Source organism: Mustela lutreola, chromosome 1 (genome assembly GCF_030435805.1).
Source record: "Mustela lutreola isolate mMusLut2 chromosome 1, mMusLut2.pri, whole genome shotgun sequence".
In the NCBI taxonomy this organism is placed as follows: Eukaryota; Metazoa; Chordata; class Mammalia; order Carnivora; family Mustelidae; genus Mustela; species Mustela lutreola.
The window spans coordinates 254,254,687-254,273,487 of NC_081290.1; the positions used below are offsets into that span (position 1 = coordinate 254,254,687).

General features: G+C 36.3%; 1 pseudogene; it reads left to right on the plus strand.

Annotated features, from left to right (window-relative positions):
• Window positions 1–419: 419 nt before the first annotated feature.
• On the plus strand, window positions 420–1,413 carry LOC131838828 (RNA transcription, translation and transport factor protein-like; annotated as a pseudogene).
• The last annotated feature ends 17,388 nt before the right edge of the window (window positions 1,414–18,801 follow it).

The following is an 18,801-nucleotide window of genomic DNA, read 5'->3' on the forward strand; positions in this document are numbered from 1 at the left end:
TATCTCCTACATGGCACATTTGGTTAAGCATCCAACTCTTGGTTTTGGCTCAGGTCATGATCTCAGTGTCCTGAGATGGAGCACCATGTTGGGCTCTGCTCAGCCAGGAGTCTGCTTAAGATTCTCTCTCCCTCTCCCTCTTCCTCACCCTCTCCCCACTTCACACTCTCCCTCTCTCTTCCTCTGCCCCTTCTGCTTGTGCTGCCTCTAAAAATAAATAAATAAATATTTGGGGGGAAAAAGTATACTTATTACTGTATATAGTCATTAAAGGTAAAATTTTATGAAGGCTAATGGGACTAAAGGTACCATTTTGGAAAAATCATATTTAAAATGTTACAAAACAGCTCTTGCCATTTCGCAGGTGTCTGCGCTGCCTACTCCTCCTAGCCTCTCTTCACCCAGCCAGAGTGGGGACCATGTTCCAACATAGGCTGACGACCTTCAATTACCTGCACTGCAAAGACGAAACAGAATATAGAAACTTTATTGTTTGGCCTGAAGACCAGAAAATCTGACACTAAAAGATTGAAGACACAGGTAGTTTAAGAAACATCCACAGCAGGGACTGGCCCAAATTCTTTGAAAAGTATCTCAGAGATGTGAACTGTCTTTTCAAGATTCAAGATCGACAAGAAGCAATTGACTGGCTTCTTGGTTTAGCCATTAGGCTTGAATATGGAAATAATGAAAAATACAAGGACTTGGTACCTGATAATACAATAAATGCTGACAATGCAGCTAAAAATGCAGAGCCATTGATCAATTCCAATGTAAATAATCTCTATTTTAAGGCTGTTGTAATGGCTTTGGCCAACCTTCTTCAGATTCAGTATCACGATTATCCAATAATGCTTACGGCAACTCACATTTTAGTACAGAAGCTCCTGACAAAGGAGGCAGTTACGAAAGCAAATCAAATAAAAGAGGGCATGCTGGTTGCTTTATTTATTTATTTTTTTAAGTTTATTTATTTATTTATTTATTTGACAGAGATCACAAGTAGGCAGAGAGGCGAGGTGGGGGTGGGGGTAAGGGGGTGATGTGGGAGAAGCAGGCTCCCTGCTGAGCAGAGAACCAGATGCGTGACTCAATCCCGGGAACCTGAGACCATGACCTGAGCTGAAGACAGAAGCTTAACCCACTGATTCACCCAGACACTCTTGCTAGTTGTTTTAGACAAACATGTTCTTGATTTTGACACAGGAGATGCAGCTCCTAATGAAGCTGCTCAAATTCTGTGTTTGCTGCATATGGAAGAGCTCAGAGAGCTATAGACAAAAATTCATGAAGACATAGTAGCTGCTCAGGCAATTACTGTTTACCCTAAGACAGACCACAGGCTGTGGAAAGTTGGAAGACAAACATTTTACAATTTCAGCTTCTCACCTACTTAGTACAATTGGGAACCATGTATGCTCTGGCATGTGTTTGGAAATCAAATATTACATTTCGAAGGAAGGATCCTAGAAAATTGACTTTGTTTCTAGAGATCTCACCATTGATTTCTCTTTAATAAAGTTCAGGAAAATGGGAAAAAGTAAAATGTACAAAATAATAAAATACATACATAAAATAGTATAACATATATACATAAAGTGATATAATTATACAACGATTTTATCTATAGAAACTTACCATTAACCAGATGCTATTTTGAGCCCTTTACCTAGATTATCACAATTAATTCTTACAACGTATTATGGATGTCAGTAATATTGTGTCCCTACTTATATAGCTGTTAAAGTCGAGATGTGAACTTTCATAGCTGCTGGGTTCTTTCTGGGAGAGACTGGTGACTGATGATGACTCTATTTCTCTGTCCTCACAGATTCACTACCATATGGTACGTTTTAATGGGATTTAAATTTCAGCTTGAATTTCGTTACACATGGAGACACTTATCAGAGAAAAGACATGCCCACATACAAATGTATACCACAGAAGTTCCACATCCTCTTCTTGTAAAACAGGTGAAGTCTCAGTTCTCTTTCTTACAGAACAATGAAATGTCCTTTGAATAGCCCTTTTAGGTAGATGCAACAATAATGTAATGGCAGCTGTAGCGAATTTTCTGGTCTCAACAGGGAAGAATTATCTCTAATGTATAGGGACAAAGGATCCAATCTGAGCCCAAAGCTAAGAGGTCCACTTTAAGGATACAGGGAGTTACTTGGATTTTTTAGCAAAGATGTCTGTAGAATTTTTTAAAGCAATACACATATCTTGACTACCAGAAATTTCTTCACAGAATATTACTTCTCATGTTATCTAGTAATAAAGGAACAGTCAAGTTAAGAGCATATAGTCTAAACTGAAGACTTGTAAGTATGCCATCCTGGAGAATGCATAACATTAAATAGTTTCAAAGATTAAGTAATGGCCCTGAAGACAAGATTGGAACTAACATAGACATATATAAGACACACCATATACTAAAGTGTGCTTAAAGCAACACTTTGCAATTCGACTAATTATTTTGATTTATAATTATTACTGCACATATGAATGTACAAAACATAATTACAAACCAAATCCTAGGTTGTTGTAGCAGGGAAGAGGCAGTGTACCTATAACACATAAACTAATATAATAAATCATTTATGCGCAGTTTATGGAACCTATAAATTCCTGCTTAAAGTCTTCTTTTATTACAACTCTAACTCTGAGGAACTTTGGATAAGATGCTCCAGGCAGCAACTACAGGTATTTTTGGAGAAAACTACTAAGTTTTAGCCTTACACAAAGCTGTACAATACTCACATAAGCCAGAAAAAGCAGAACAATACCTATACCTGATGAGCTATTACAGAAAAAGAGCCTGGGGCATCTTCATAATGGGTTGAGTCTCCATTACAAAAAAATAGCTACTTCAAAGCAAAGTGATGTAAGAGCCAGATGATTGAAGGGCAACTTAGAATGAGGACAAATTTTACATGAAAGTATCTGGATATTATCACCTCCTACCTATTTGCCTTTGCTACATTCCACATGGATTTCACCAGTTCCCTTTTGAAGAAGCATCTTATACCAACTCCCTCATGAGGACCACATATAATATACATGTTTGCATTGACTATAGTTGTATAATGTGGATCAGTTATTTTATTTTATTTTTTAATAATTCTTCTGTTGCTAGAGGAAGTATTCTTTATGTAACTTCAGTTATTTATTTTCTTAAAGATCTACTTATCTATTTGAGAGAGAAAGAGAGCAAGCATGGGCAGGGGGAGGGGCAGACAGAGAAAAAGACTCTCCAGCAGACTTTATGCGGAGTACAGAAGCTGATGCAAGGTTGGATTTCATGACCCTGAGATCATGACCTGAGACAAAATCAAGAGTCAGTTTTCCAACCAAATAAGCCACCCAGACATGCATATTGTGATTTTAAATAGTGTTATGTTAAGCAATTTCTTCTGTGTTTGAAAGACATATATTTAGATTGCCTCTCATTAAAGCCAACAACATTCCAAGGTCTCCAGAGAGAGATAGACATCACTGTACTCCTCATACAGTCTTATTTTATCAACCTTTTTCCACTTTGGCTCTTCCTATTACTATATAAGCAAATAATAAGAGAAGTGGAACTAAGCTGTCAAAGAGTGGCGCTTCAGTCACCTGTGAGGCTTCTCAAAGTTACACACATCCTTTCTTCGCCCCTCTCCCTTCCATGGTTTCAGGCTCCTAGCTTCATTCCCAAGGAATGGAGGCACAGGTGAGGTATTATGAAAATCTGAGTTATCTGTGTTAAGCACTGCAGATTAAATAAGCCTCTGAGCCCTATCTATCCCCACTCTCACTCAGCTGGGCAAAACAATGTTGTGGTCCTAGATTACTGCCAGACCTCAATGTCAGCATTGTCAGGGGGACACGGCTGGCATCCTTGGACTTGCCAGGCTCTACAGCTTCATTTTCTACCTGCTTGCCTCCACCCTGTTCTCCCTGCTCTTAATTCTCAAAGTGGGAAGGAGACAGAACAAATATTTTAAATTACAAAGACCTTTCTTCACCGGTCTCATTAGAGGCTGCTTCACCATCGTCCTGTTCTGGACATCCTCTATGGCGTGGTGCACATCTACTGAATAGGGGCAGAGGGTGACTTTTTTTTTTTTTTTTTTTTTAAAGAAAAACCTGATTGGGAGGACTGTTGCCAGAAAGAAACATTATGTAAATTTAGTTTTGAAATTATTGACTTCAGTGCTTGCTCTATAACATTATCATTTATATCTGAAGACAAAGAGCCTATAGTATTCTTCAGATGAAATGAAGTGTGAGTCTCCCCACCCCCCAAAAAGAATAATTTAACTAAGTATTCTTATATTCTTATATATCTTATAAAGGCTGCTTCTGCCACTTACTAGCTTGGAGGAGCTATTTGTTTTTTGTTTTTGTTTTTGTTTTGCCTTGGTTACTGTAAGGACTTTCTTAGCAAGAGGCTTTCATTAAAGTTAAACTATCCCTGCTCCCCTTTCCCCAGGAGATTCACTTAAAAACAAGTCCCGGAAACCACCTCCAGGAAACAAAGCCTAGATACAAGGGTAGGTCAGGCCAGGTGGAGACATCCAGATCAGTGGGGGGGATGCTTACTGTCTCCCTGGTTACCAAGGAGTATGGGCCCCACCCTATGGGAGCCTTTTGGGTGCCAAAACTAACCAAGGTGTGATAGGCTGGTTCAAATGTCTACTAGAGTAAATTGTAACTCAATTGGTCAGCTAGGATCACTGTGGAGTTTCCTGTGTGTGTTACAATCTCATTGGTCACCTGTGCATTGCCAGGCCTGACCGCATGCCCTTTGCCCTTAAAAGCTAGTCTGTGTAACAGAGAAGGGTCTCCCTCTCTTCTAAGAGGTGTGCCCCTGAACGTTTGGTTAGATTCTTGATGCTTGGTGTGAAATAAAGCTTTGCTTGACCTTCGTTTTATATCAGTCTCACTTCTTTAATCATGGACCCATTATTGGGGCATAAATTACCTCATTTGTAAACTGAGGATAGTAATGATCTCTACTCATACGGATGTTAGGATTAAATAAGAAAAATGCAGGTAAACTGCTTGCCACAAGTAATTCCTAAGTGTATCTAAAAACAAATAAGAAGTAAGAGCTTCAGAAAACAACTTATGTTCCTGGCTCTGTAGTTGGTGTTGTTAAAGTCACTCCTTCAGTTGGTGTGGTTGCAAAGCACATTTATAACCATATCAAGGAGAATGGCCTTCATTAATAACATTTAGTAGAAAACACTTCTGCTGTCCTTGAATTCTAAGTACAGAAAACAGAAATAACATGAAATCAAGCTTGTAGAGTCTTCATATCCCATTAGCATTCCTTTTCTCAATATGGTCTACAATTCATAAAGTGCTCTACTCAGCAAGTCCTGAAAATGTGAAGCTTCGCCCATTTCCCATTTCAAATATAATTTGTTTTTATGAATATATTTATTTTGGATTTATACTTCATTTTCTCTAAACCAAATCATTTGAAGCCTCTTACAAAACATTTATTATGCAAAATAGAACTATTAGGGACAAAAATCTAATAAAAAGCATGGAAAGTAAGCCAGGACATCAGAGACACTGCCAGAACACTACCTTGGGATAGGTGATGATCACAGTGTTCATCACGGAGAAGCCACTTCACAGATTCTGGGCGGTTAAAGAAAGTAATGGGAAAATTTAGTATATTGTTCTAATTTCCTAAAAACAAATGAACATGATTTAACTAAGTTCTTAATAGATAAAGAAGTAGAAAATTGATCAGGTTAGTGGAGGAGTGGGAGGGACTGTCCTCCAGTGAGATTCAATTATCTCTCCCATACACTGTCTCATCTGAAATTCCAATTTCATAGCTTATCATTGTTCAATGGTGTTGGTGATGGGGAATTATAGCAATTGTCTATTTTGCATTTAGTATGTGTCAGAGACTTAGTGCTACTGCACACGGTTGTGCAGGTATACAACTCACAACACTAGGGTCACTATCAGTTACTATAAGTTGTTTCATGTAATTTTCTAATTCACACACATAAACACACACACACAAAACATCACAAGGAAAATGGTGGCTCTGAACTATGCTTCGATTGTCAAAGATGTTATCTATTATGTTCTTTTTTTTCTTTTTAAAGATTTTACTTATTTATTTGACAGACACGGACCACAAGCAGGCAGAGAGGCAGGCAGAAAGAGAGGAAGGGAAGCAGGCTTCTTGCCAAACAGAGAACCTGATGTGGGGCTCGATCCCAGGACCCCAAGACCACGACCCAACCTGAAGGCAGAGGCCTCAACCACCAAGCCGCCCAGGTGCCCCTATCTGTTATGTTCTTATAGTAAAGTAACCCTCTCTGAAAAGACAGTACCCTCATTTCACAAAGAAACTGAGAGAAAGACCGAAATGTGTCCAAGGTTATAGAACTAGTCACTAACAAACCCAAAAGTAGAACTAGGTCTATCTGATTCCAAAGTCATACTTTCTTTTCACTTTTTCTTATCAGAAATTCTAAATTTATAAATTTGAATGAATTATGAATGAATGAATTAATTAATTAATAAAATATTCATCCCTTCCACAGCTATCAATAATCTTTCCTTTTTCTTTTATTTGTATCTTCACCTATTTCTCATTTTCCTAATCAACTCTTCTATAATCACAGTTCTATACTAACAAGAGGAACATGGAGTGATTATCACTTATACAGTAGTGTGAATAACATTCATGATTATATTTAATTTACCTGCAACACTTAATGAATGCCATGTGTATAGTTCAGGTAAAGATGAGGCTGACCTGAAGTGGAGTGTTTGCAATAGAAACAGATGGTAGTATACAAAGGGATAATGTGTATTTCTTAATTTCACATATATGGTTTGATAATTGGTGCAAGAATGAAAGATAAAGAGAGACAACACAGTAAGAGATCTAATTTTAGAAAGACTTCTAACATTTACTAGGTATGTGATCATGAATAAGTCTTTTTTTAGTCTTAGTTTCCTAATCAATGAAAAGAGATGCTTATAAATAACAACTGCTAGATACCTTGTGAAGTTTAAATGCATCATAAGAGAGGCTATTGGGGAGTCTTTATGGGGAGCTATAATCAAGGACTCAGGCCCCTTTGGCTGGTTATACTCTTTCACGTTTGCACTCCTAGCCCAGGGGCCTTCTATATAGAACTCTGTCCTTATCACTCCTTTTTGTCTCTCTCTTCACCAAAGTCTTCTCTCCCTATAGGACTTACACACTCTGATTCTTTCCAGGTGTATACTACCTCATAAACGGTAATGTAATATAGACTATGTCATCATCATCCAGAAGTAGACACACATGCACACACATAGCATATGGAGTATTAAACACAATTTAAGTGTGTGAAACTGACAGATGAGGAGGCACTTCATTAGATCATACCATGCCATAAAAATCATGCCATTTCATTTGTTCTTTGAAAATATAAACTTCTCAAATCATTTTTCAACCTACAGAATCTATAACAAAATAAGTAGCTGCTATCCTATTACCACAAATTTTCTACAGAGTTTAAAATCTTTGAATGTATCACCTATATTGGACAATATACCAAACTACTGAAGGAAAGAACCAGCATGCGGTGACATGTGTAATTGATAAAACTATATCAGACCATTGAACCAAAAGATTCCTCAAAGATTTAGTATTTACAGTGACAATCTACCAACCTACTGAGCCATTTCTACAGTGACATAGGTGATATATCAAAATTGAAACCCACTCATCCTTACTGGCAATGTAATAGAAGCTAGAATCAGATGAGAGATCTCTTCTGTCTTGCTTGCAGCTGTTTATGCTCTGCTTTATTACTTGTTAAAAAGCCAGAAGCATCTTTGAGAACAATCTGATGTCCATCTCCTCTACAAGAAACCTAATGATTGTTGTGACAGTCTGTTCAGATTTCTCCCCATCTGACATGCTGATAAATGATAGCTGAAAAACTGACTGAAAAACAAAATTTATGTATATGGAAAAGAAACAAAGGGGGAAAAAAAAGTTTTGTGCTGAGGGCAGATTGAACAATAACATGAGCTTTCTTCTGAATGCATACATTTTGCCTGACAAGTCTAGCCCCTATGAAAATCTGAAGTCTAAAATGTCTGTCCTATATTTGTTCCCAAGCTTGTAACTCATCTTCTCTTTCTATGGAAGACATTGACCTGTTATCTCTACACATATCTGATATTCTTTTTATTGACAGAAGATATTTTTCCTGCTTCATTCTCAACCAGAGCTTTCTCTAAACACTAAGACCTTCAAAAAAGCTGCTCTAATGGGGCACCTAGGTGGCTCAGTGGGTTAAGCCTCTGCCTTCAGCTCAGGTCATGATCTCAGGGTCTTGGGATTGAGCCCCACAATGGGCTCTCTGCTCAGCAGGGAGCCCGCTTTCCCTTCTCTCTCTGCCTGACTTTCTGCCTACTTGTGATCTCTCTCTGTGTCAAATAAATAAATAAAATCTTAAAAAAAAAAAAAAAGAAAACATAGTTGCTCTACTGACTTAAACAGTGTATTAATTTCGATAGATCACCTGACTTATTGTTTTGTAGTAAATGCATTATAGGGTTATTCCTATAGAATATTTAGCAAACAGGGATTAGAGAGAAAAGAAACAGGCTAGCTTTATCTTAAACATCTACTAATACATAGCACATTAATACTGTGCTTTCATCACCTGGAAATGGTTTGCTGTGTTAGTTATTTTTTAGAGTACTTACTACTTGATGGATGCTGTTTTTTCACTGGGATGTAGCAGTGAACAAAAGAGACATAATTTCTTTCCTTATGAACATTATGGTACATATGGGACTATAGAAATTAGTTTAAAAGTTACAACTTGAATAAGTTATCTGCAGACACTGAAGAAGCACTGAGATTATATAATAAATTCCCATTTCAGCATATGGGGTCAAGGGATCTTCTGGGAGGAAGTGAAATTTCAGTAATATATGAGATGCACATTAGCTGGGGAAGAATGATCCAGGTAGAAAATCAACATGTGTTAAGATTCTCTGGTGGGAAAAAAACTTGATAAAACTGAGAAACAGGAAGAAAAAATGTGATTAGATCATGTATAGGAAGTCAGGGCAGGCAGGGGCCTATAAAGCAATATGAAAGATTTTGACCTTTAGAAGAAAAGCCATGGGGAACTACTGAGAGTCTCTAAATAAAGAATCTGATATGTGAAAATTGCATTGAAGGAGGATAATAATGAGGACAGGAGATACTGGGAGCAGCTTTTTTAAGAAACACAGGAGACTTGATAAGGGCTTAGCCTGAGGTGATAGCAGTGGGAATGAAGAGAAGCAAACACATTCAAGACATATTTAGAACCGAAATTTATGGGAATGATAATTGATTAGGTATGGGAATGAAAAAGAAGATACCAAAAGAAACTTGAAGGTTGCTTAGCTTGAATAATTACTGCTGCTAGAAACAACTAATTTTTAGCTGTGTGAAAAAGAAAATGGATGTGAAATCATACTCAAGAAACAAAGACCTTATTCAATATCAAGTTTTACTATAATTAAAGGATTAAAAGACACAAATAAAACAGGGAGAAGTCAGGTTTTCTAATGCTATCCAGCCTTTTCTTCTGCGTTTAGATGAACATTGCACATATTGAATATAAGCAGTCTTCAATGAACATATATTTTCAACAAAAGTAAGCAATGGCTCGTAAATTCACAGATTCCAGATTTATTTACCATAAGAAGTCCTAGACAGATCAAGTTAATCACATTGGAAGCATTCCATAATGAAGGACTTTCATGGTAGTAAATACCAGTAGTGTTTTGTCAGATCCATTATTAGCTTGTTTGAAGGTCTGATCAGGTTACTTTTCTTTCCTGGACTTCCCACAGGAACAGCAGAGAATGGATTGCAGTGCTTCTGCCATCCCTTTCCTTCCCACAGTGCACAGAAATTTATACAAAGTATCTACTTTACTTCACAACCAATATATACCAGGAAAAAAAAAAAACACATTTTCTTTAAAAATTCTAGAGTATTTTATACTTTAAAAAGGCATTAGAAATATCATCTTTAATGATAACAACCACCCTATGCAGCAGGTAGTATTGTTTAAAGACAAGAACACTGATATCTAAAAAAGTTACATAACTTATTAAGGACAGTTCGGATTCCAATTTCTATATTCTTTTCTCTATACCATAGAGCCTCCTCAATACTTTTTATTTATTTTTATTTTTTTTAAAGATTTTATTTATTTACTTGAGAGAGTGAGTGAGAGAGAGCATGAGCGGGCAGGATTCGGATGAAGTTAGCAGAGGGAGAAGGAGAAGAAGACCCTCCCAGGATCATGGCCTGAGTCCAAGGCAGACGCTTCACTGAATGAGCCCCCCAGGTGCTCTCTCAATACTTTTTAGATGGTATCTTTAAACAAGAGCTAAATGCAAATACAAAATTGTATACTTTTCCCAAATTTGAGATGGATATATATGAAAGAAAAATAAATGCTTGAATGCATGCTTTAATTTTATTTTAATGACCATTTCAAGAATCAAGAATCTGCCATTTATTTGTGTACCAAAAGGAGTATTTTTTCATCTTAGAATAGAAACACTTACAAATTAGGAATACACTAACTGGATTATTAGAAAAGACATGTAAATAGCCAAAAGCAGTGGCCATCTTATTTTAATGTATCAAGAACTACATTAAGCAGCAATTGAGGGTACCTGGCTGGCTCACTTGGTAGAGCATGTGACTCTTGATCGCAGAGTTGTGGGTTCAAGCGACACAATGGATGCAGAATTTCCTTAGAAAATAAAAAATAAATTAAATAACTGCATTAGTGTGTTTTATGTGAACAGTGTACATTGTAAAACTACATGCAAAAAATCTATGTGCCACATATCATCTGAAATTCCCTACTGAGGGGGAGTTTTAAGAATAAATAATCTCTATATACAAAGCTAATTACCCCAAACCATATGGTTTTACAAACCTTCTGAATTAATATATTCAATTACAAACTTTTAGGGACAAAATTGATTTATGGATTATTAATAAACTCTTCTAAATCATAGAATCTGTGTAGTGTTGAGATCTGTCCCAAGATTTTGGAAGATTTATAAGATGCTTAAACCAGTCATGCAAATGCCTCCCAGAAACACCTCCAAACAACATGAGATTTCATCGATCCCCAATATCCTTAATAATGGAAGTCTCCAGAGATCTAAATGGAAAACTCCTAAAGGGAGAAATACCTGTCTTCATGGAAGGGAGGAAAACCATGTTTTTTCCCCCTACCCTATATATCTACAGACTAACCCTCTATTGTTGACCTTCTCCTACCATACTGACGATACACAAATATATACACATCTTCCTACCAATTATCCATATGGCCTACTCTTTCACACTATATGCAAGAGCCATTGGCAAAGCCAATACTTCTATTTAGTTTACTTGAGTTTTTTCAACTATAATCAGGTGATATTTTTAGCAACCATCATTCTCATATTCTTATCATTCAGGATTCGAGATTTTCCAGAAGCATAAACGCATAAAATAGGAAGAAAACATCATTTTCCACTGACATTTTTACTCCTCATAAGTACAATTCATAGAACAAATTTAGACAAATTTAACTGATTATTTAACAAATTCACTTATAATTTAACAAATTTATTTAACAAATTTAAATGATTATAATTATTAATAATATTCATAATATTTAAGTAAGAATTTTAAGCTGGAAAACAGAATTCAAAACTTCTTACTGGAACTTAAGATAATTTTTCTTTTGATGTGAAGAGAATTTCTTAAGAGTGATAGAAATATGTTTGATTGTGATTCATTTGATATTATTATTAACCTCTATTTAATCTAATATCACAATCGCTCTCTGTCTCAGAATTTTGGAAAACACTTAATAAAAATTTACTACAGGAAAGATTAGGAAGTGCCTAAGGGTATAGAAAGCTGGAAAGAGAATTATTTCCACCTGTAAAATAAAAAGGGAGAGCATTAACTTTAAATGTAAGACTTTTATAAGATGACTAAGGTCTGAGGATCTTATGTATAACATGATGATTATAGTTTATAACACTGTGTTGTATAATTGAAGTTTGCTAAGAGAATAGAACTTAAATATTCACACACACACACACAGAGGTAAATATGTGAGGTGATGGTTGTGTTTATTAATTCAATGAGGGAGAATCCTTTCATAATGCATATCAAATTATCACATATTTTTAAAATATCTTCCAAATTTGCTGATTATACTCAAATATAGATAGCTGAAAAAAATGAAATATTTGTTTTTAAAAAAGTCCTTTAAGTAGGTGAGGTCACAGAGCAAACAACTAGCTCAAAATACAAGGAGAGATAGTACCTCCCAGGACAGAGAAAACATAAGCAAGTATGACCTAGGATAGACACAACTAGGCTGCTAGAACTAGAGTTCAAATAGAATAGCTAACAAATTGGTGGAAGTCAGTACAGACTAGCAGGATCACTGAAAGCCAGGGGTGCTGCAGACAGTGGAGTGATTTCTACCCTGTTATAGAAGAACTTCATTTCTGGAGAAATGGTAAAATTAGGGACTGAGGAAAACAGTTATAACTAGGTTAAAGGCAGAAGATAACCAGAAGGCCACATATGAAAGGCCAGGAGTAGAGTTCATGATTAAGACCAAAACCTAAATCAGAGTAATAACAGAGACCTCAGTTCCCTCCACCACTACCTACTGTGTACCTCAGGACTTCAACAAGTCAGTAGATTACTGAAGGAACAAGGAGGGAAAAGGAATGTCTCTGAGGCATAAGACAAAATTAAGAACTAAAGTTTAGAAGCAAAGAAACAATGGTCTGGTAAACCACAGTGGTTTGGTTTAATGCCATCCTCACTTAATCTAACCAAAATAAAATAATCAATAGTCACTAAAACAAATGTGTTTTTCCTGTTAAGCAAACAAAATACATATGCTTACCCTTGGCTAGAATCATAAAAACTTTCTCTTTCTTCCAATGCCAGTGTGAAAATAAATTCATACATGAACCCAAGAAACCTGCTTTAAAAGAGATGAAAGTTTATAAATATGTTTGTGATCTAGTCATTTTACTTCGACATATTTTCTCTTTAAATTATATAATCTGTAAGAAACTTGCACTCAGAGGTATTTAAGTGATTTGTATAACAGGAAAATAAGTAGAAAATGAGTCAATGGTGGAACAAAAATAGCATGGTTAATTAATAATGATATAATAGTCTGATGACATATTTTATAATCATAATGTCTATAAACATCATTTAGAAATGTAGAAGTGTTTATTCTAAAACAATACAATATAAAAACGTGTAGCAAATGTAATTAAGGGAAACATAGTACACATAAAAATGAAAATATAGCTATCTCTAGTTGGTAGGATACAGATGGTATTTTTAGAGAGAAAGTCATGCTGCTTTCTATTTTTTGTGGTGACTACTGGGGTTAGCAGAAATAACTATGATTATCAATTCCTAATTGTGGATCCTTTAAGTACTGGCTCTCAGGTTTCTGCACACCTGGGGAGGATGAACAGGAGTGGAGATGCTATAGGACATGGGCAGAGCTGTGCTTAGCATGCCCTCATCAAAGAACATAGACTATATCTGCTTAGCGTATGCTTTTTTATCACTTATTATAGACCCCAAACCACAGAAAATAAATCTGAATGCGTATATGCCAGGATAATTGAGAAACAGAGAAAGAGAGGGTTAAGAGAAAATTCTACAATCTGCTAATGATATAATGACGGATATCTCTGGGTGACAGAGTAAGGTAGAGTGGTATTTTTCCTTATATTCATACTTTATAGCATTTTCTAAATCTACAACAATCAACATGAACTCTCATTAAAATAAAAAATTCAATAAAGAGTTTAATAACATTGACCATATATATTAGTTTGTTAGGCCTATCACAACAAAATATCACAGACCAGGCGTCCTAAACAACAGAAATTTAGTTCCTCACAGTTCTAGAGTCAGGACATGTGGGATCAAGGCAGGTTTGTTTCTTCTGAGGCCTCTCTCCTGGTTTTGTCTTTGCATGGTCTTTCCTCTGTGCATACCTGCGTCCCAATCTCCTCTTCTTATAAGGCCACCAGTCATATTGACTAGAGTTCACCATAATAATCTAGTTTAAAATGTATTACCTCTTTAAAGATCCTATTTCTAAATACAGTCAGATTCTGAAGTACTGGGACTTAGTACTTATTAAGAATTTTGAGGATCCATGCCTGCTCTACACTCAGCCCTTAATACCGTTATACATATTTTTCTTAAGATAGTAGACCTTGTATCATCTTGTACTTCCCTCTCTTCCATCCTGTCTCCTCACGGAACAGAAGAGGAAACTAGAATACTTAATTGGGTTGGACTGTTTAAGAATGCCTACACTGATTGTACCATGTCAATATCTAATAATAATCTGAACGATCTTACCTGACTCTAAAGACTCTGCTATTTGCATCCTGAAAAGTGCCTACCTTCGCAGCATCCACATTCCATAGAAAAGAGCCAGCACAAAGTGGGGTATGTGTGAGGAAGAAATAGGAGCACTAGCATCAGACACACCTCTGTTTAAATTTCATGCCTGCCACTTAGTAGTGGTATGCCCTTAGATAAAGGATTTAATGGCTTTGGTTTTATCAGTTTTATCAACAGTAAAAATCAGGATAAGAATATGTAATCTTTATCATTGTTTTAAGAGGTATAGGCAAAGATCTTTAAAGTAGTAGACAATTTCAAAGTACTGTAGTTCAGTATCTCTTTTTTTCTTGCTCTCCTTCCTTTTCTTCTGTCGGGGACCGCCTCCAGCCAGGAAAGTCCCCGCCATTACAAGAAGGCGCTTGGCTCACTGCCAGCAAAATACGCTGCAAGTATACAATGAACTTTCTGGTGAAGCCCGCCTAAAGGAGGACATAGTTATTGGCTGTATCAAATTTAATCAGCATAGTAACAGGACTCTCATTGGCTCTCCCCATTGCTTGACCCCTTATTGGTCACCCTGCTGTATATAAGCTAAGGAAGTCGATTAAATAAACGGAAATGAAGCATTAACACCATACCAGGCTCATTGTCGTCCTTGCGGGCCGAGGGCGACATTCTTCTTTCTTCCTTTTTCGTTTGATATCTTGGTTGGATTTGAAAAATATAAACACATACCCATGTATCTCTCTAATTAAATCTTCCCCTTTCTAATGGAAGCATGGGTGACCTATCACTTTCCTAAAATACATGGCCAGGTAAAAAGCCACTGCTTATCTCTACAGAGTTGGCCTATAAGGGCAAAGCACAGGTTCTTACATTTCTTAACTATAAGTTTTCAAATGGAACAATGCCTGGAAATAGGATTCTCCTACAACCTATGTCAAATTGAATCCCAAATTAATTTTCTTAAAGAAAGGAAATTTTCGGATTTCACTTTTCTCCTTTTATATAAGATGAACAATATAAATTTGGCTTTGTTAACTATAGGTATAAATGTAATGAGGTGTATAGACTGACTGGTTATACAAAGCAACTACTTTCTGTATTTAAAAAAATTTTTAAAAATACTTAAGCTTGAGAATTGTTGCAAAAAAAGAAAAATCAGAGAGCTCAGTCCTTCAAACCATTTCTATCATCTTAATTAGTTAAAAATTCAATCCTTTAGCGACTACCTATATATGGAAATTCAAGTAATGAAATATGCCGTTTGATTAGAAAAATCATGCACAAATTCAGCTACTTCAAGACGCAGCTCATCAATTCAACTATACAGGAAACCTAGGGAAGGGCATGGCTGGGTCTGTAAAGTTATGAACTGAAACGAGCCAAGAATGTATCTTTATTACAATGATTACACTCCTGGTCTCCTACAAACAAACTTCCAACCAACACCACAAGAAGAATCAGTTTATTTCTGTTCTTTTTGACAATGAACTGCCACTTTGCTAATCATAATAGAACACAGCACTCACAAAGAAAGTACAAAATTATATATTACAAACCCTGTTAATTATTTACCTCTTTGCATGAAAACACTACAAAATAGCCTGTGGTGGGGAAATGGAGGTCTCACCGTTTCTTGTCTCCAGTAATCAGCAGGACTCCTTTGCAGTCAGAGCAAACAGGCTTTGCAGACAAGTAATGGAATGTGAATCACAATGTCTCTGGTTGTGATAATGTGGTAAGTTCATGCACACAGGATTTCCTGGACTGTGATATCTTATGGAAGAGTGAAATTAAGCAGTAATAACAAAAATCGGAACTGCCAACATAAAATTCACATGAAAACAAATAAACCAACAAACAGAACAAAGAATATTTCAACACTATTTCACAGAAAAAAGGGCATTTTAACATCCATAATATTTAGAGTGATCAATTCTTTCAAAATATGTGATCATTCACAGACCTGTACCCCTGGGGATAAAAACATGTTTACAAAATATGTGATCATTCTTTGAACCGAAGTTGAGGGGTAGAGAGAGGAAAAAAGACGGATTCATGGAAATGTCCCTTACACAATTATTTCAATTTTCCATGTTCTTTTTTTCCATTTCTCTGGATTACTGAAAACTTCATCACACTTATAAAGCACAGACAAAACTGACTTGTCTTTTATTCCTCATTTGTAAAGTAGGAATACTGCCAATTATTCTCTAAATATTGACTCAAACGTAGCATGAGATAATGGATGTAACAACCACTGGGAAATATATAGTAAGTGCTAAACAATTCTGAATTAATCTCTTGGCCCCTTTCTTGATTGACACAGTTAAGGAAAAGAGCAAAGTGCCCGTTCCCGGATAGGATTCATTTCTCACTTATTAGCTGTAAGAATTTGGGAAAATAAATGTATGAGTCTATAATAGGCTAAATGATGGCCCCTGAAGATATCAGGCTCTAATCGTTGGAAGTTTTAAATACTATTTTTTGATGGAAAAATGCTGTTTGCAGATACAATTAGATTAAAGATTTTGAGATGTAGAGATTAACTGGATTTTCTAGGTGGTTCCTCAACACAATTCTAGGTTTTATAAGAGGGAGGCAAAAGAAATTTGATAAACAAAGAAAAGGCAGTGAGATGATGAACAGAGAAACTTAAAGATGTTGGCCCTGAAGAACAGAGGCTGAGGGCACATGCCAAGGGGATGGAGAAAGCCACCAGAAACTAACAAAAGCAAGGAAGTGATTTGTCTCTAGAGCCTCTAAAAGCAGGGCAGCCCTGCCACACCCTGATTGCAGTCCAGTTACGTTGTTTTGGGACTTCTGGCCTCCACTATCATGAGAGGATAATTTTCACTGTTTTAAGCCACCAAGTTTGTAGTGATCTGTAATTTGTTACAGCAATCTCAGGTAATATAGCTTTCTTAAGATGACCGGGTAGGCTGGTCTGATATTTGTGTTTTATAGAGAGGAGACAGGGGAGTGGAAGAAAAATAAATCTTCCTCAAGGTCAACTACCCGAGAAGGAGGGATGGTTTTCATTATGATTCATGTACGTTTTTCCTCAACACAAACATCCCATTAATAAATGACAAGTCTAAACACAGACCTTTTCCCTTTCATCCAAACTTGCTGAAAAGGGCAGACAGACCCTTCCCCTTTGACCCTGAGCTAATTTTTTATTCTTTATCCTCATAAACAAATAACTAAAGTGAGAACTCTGTCCCCTGAAACTAGCTAAGGCAGAGATAAACTTTTCCTTATTTTTTAACATAACATTTTAACATAACATTCCTTATGTTAAGGAATAACTGTGTTATCTCTAAGGCAGAGATAAACATTTCCTATTTATTAAACTGAATGAGACATCCTCTGAGCATAAAACAATCCTGTGACTCACTCTTTCTGCAACTTGTTTACCTGTCCCTATAAAGTTTAAGGCAAACACCCTGCTGAGACACTCCCTTCTTGGTTTGGCACACACACACCCTACTGCAATAGCCTGAGTAAAATAAATTCAATGACCTGGTACATTTTGACTTTCACAGAAATTATTTATCAAAATAAAACGTGTAATTACAAGGGCCTAGATCAAAGGACCCTGTGACTGAATTAACAGTTTTTAAAGATAAAGTAGATGGAGTAGCTTAACAGTTATTCTTGGCACCTCTTAAAGTTCGATCATTGCCCTGCCTGGTGCCCTAATACCATTATTGGTATTCATAACTTCATTCTACACTGCAAAAGAGACCAATTAGAACTATTATGACCAGGGCTCCTGGGTGGCTCAGTGGGTTAAAGCCTCTACCTTCAGCTCAGGTCATGATCCCAGGGTCCTGGGATTGAGCCCTGCATCAAGCTCTCTGCTCAGCAGGGAGCCTGCTTCCTGCCACCCACCCTCCACATACTTGTGATCTCTGTCAAATAAATAAATAAAATCTTAAAAAAAAAAGAATTACTATGACCTTTTCCGAGTACATTCTAAAAACTCAGTGTAAATAAGTCAAATGCATAATTGGACAGCCTGAGATTCTAACAGCGAGAACTATCTGCGACACACTAAACAATAAAATGAAATAAAATAAAATAAAATTTCTCACATCTACTTATTTACTTTGAGACATGGAAGGGGTCAGCAGGCAAAAACAATTACAATTTATTTCAGAGGGGAAAACTGAAATGAAGTACCATATTGCTTAGAGTACTTCTGCATATTCAGCCAGTGTTTTAACAATACCACCTTTCATGCATGTATTAAAAATTACTGCCTCAATACTGTATAACTATTAAGAAAATGTCAGAAATGGAAAGAAGTTATAAGAAAATAAGATGCTAAA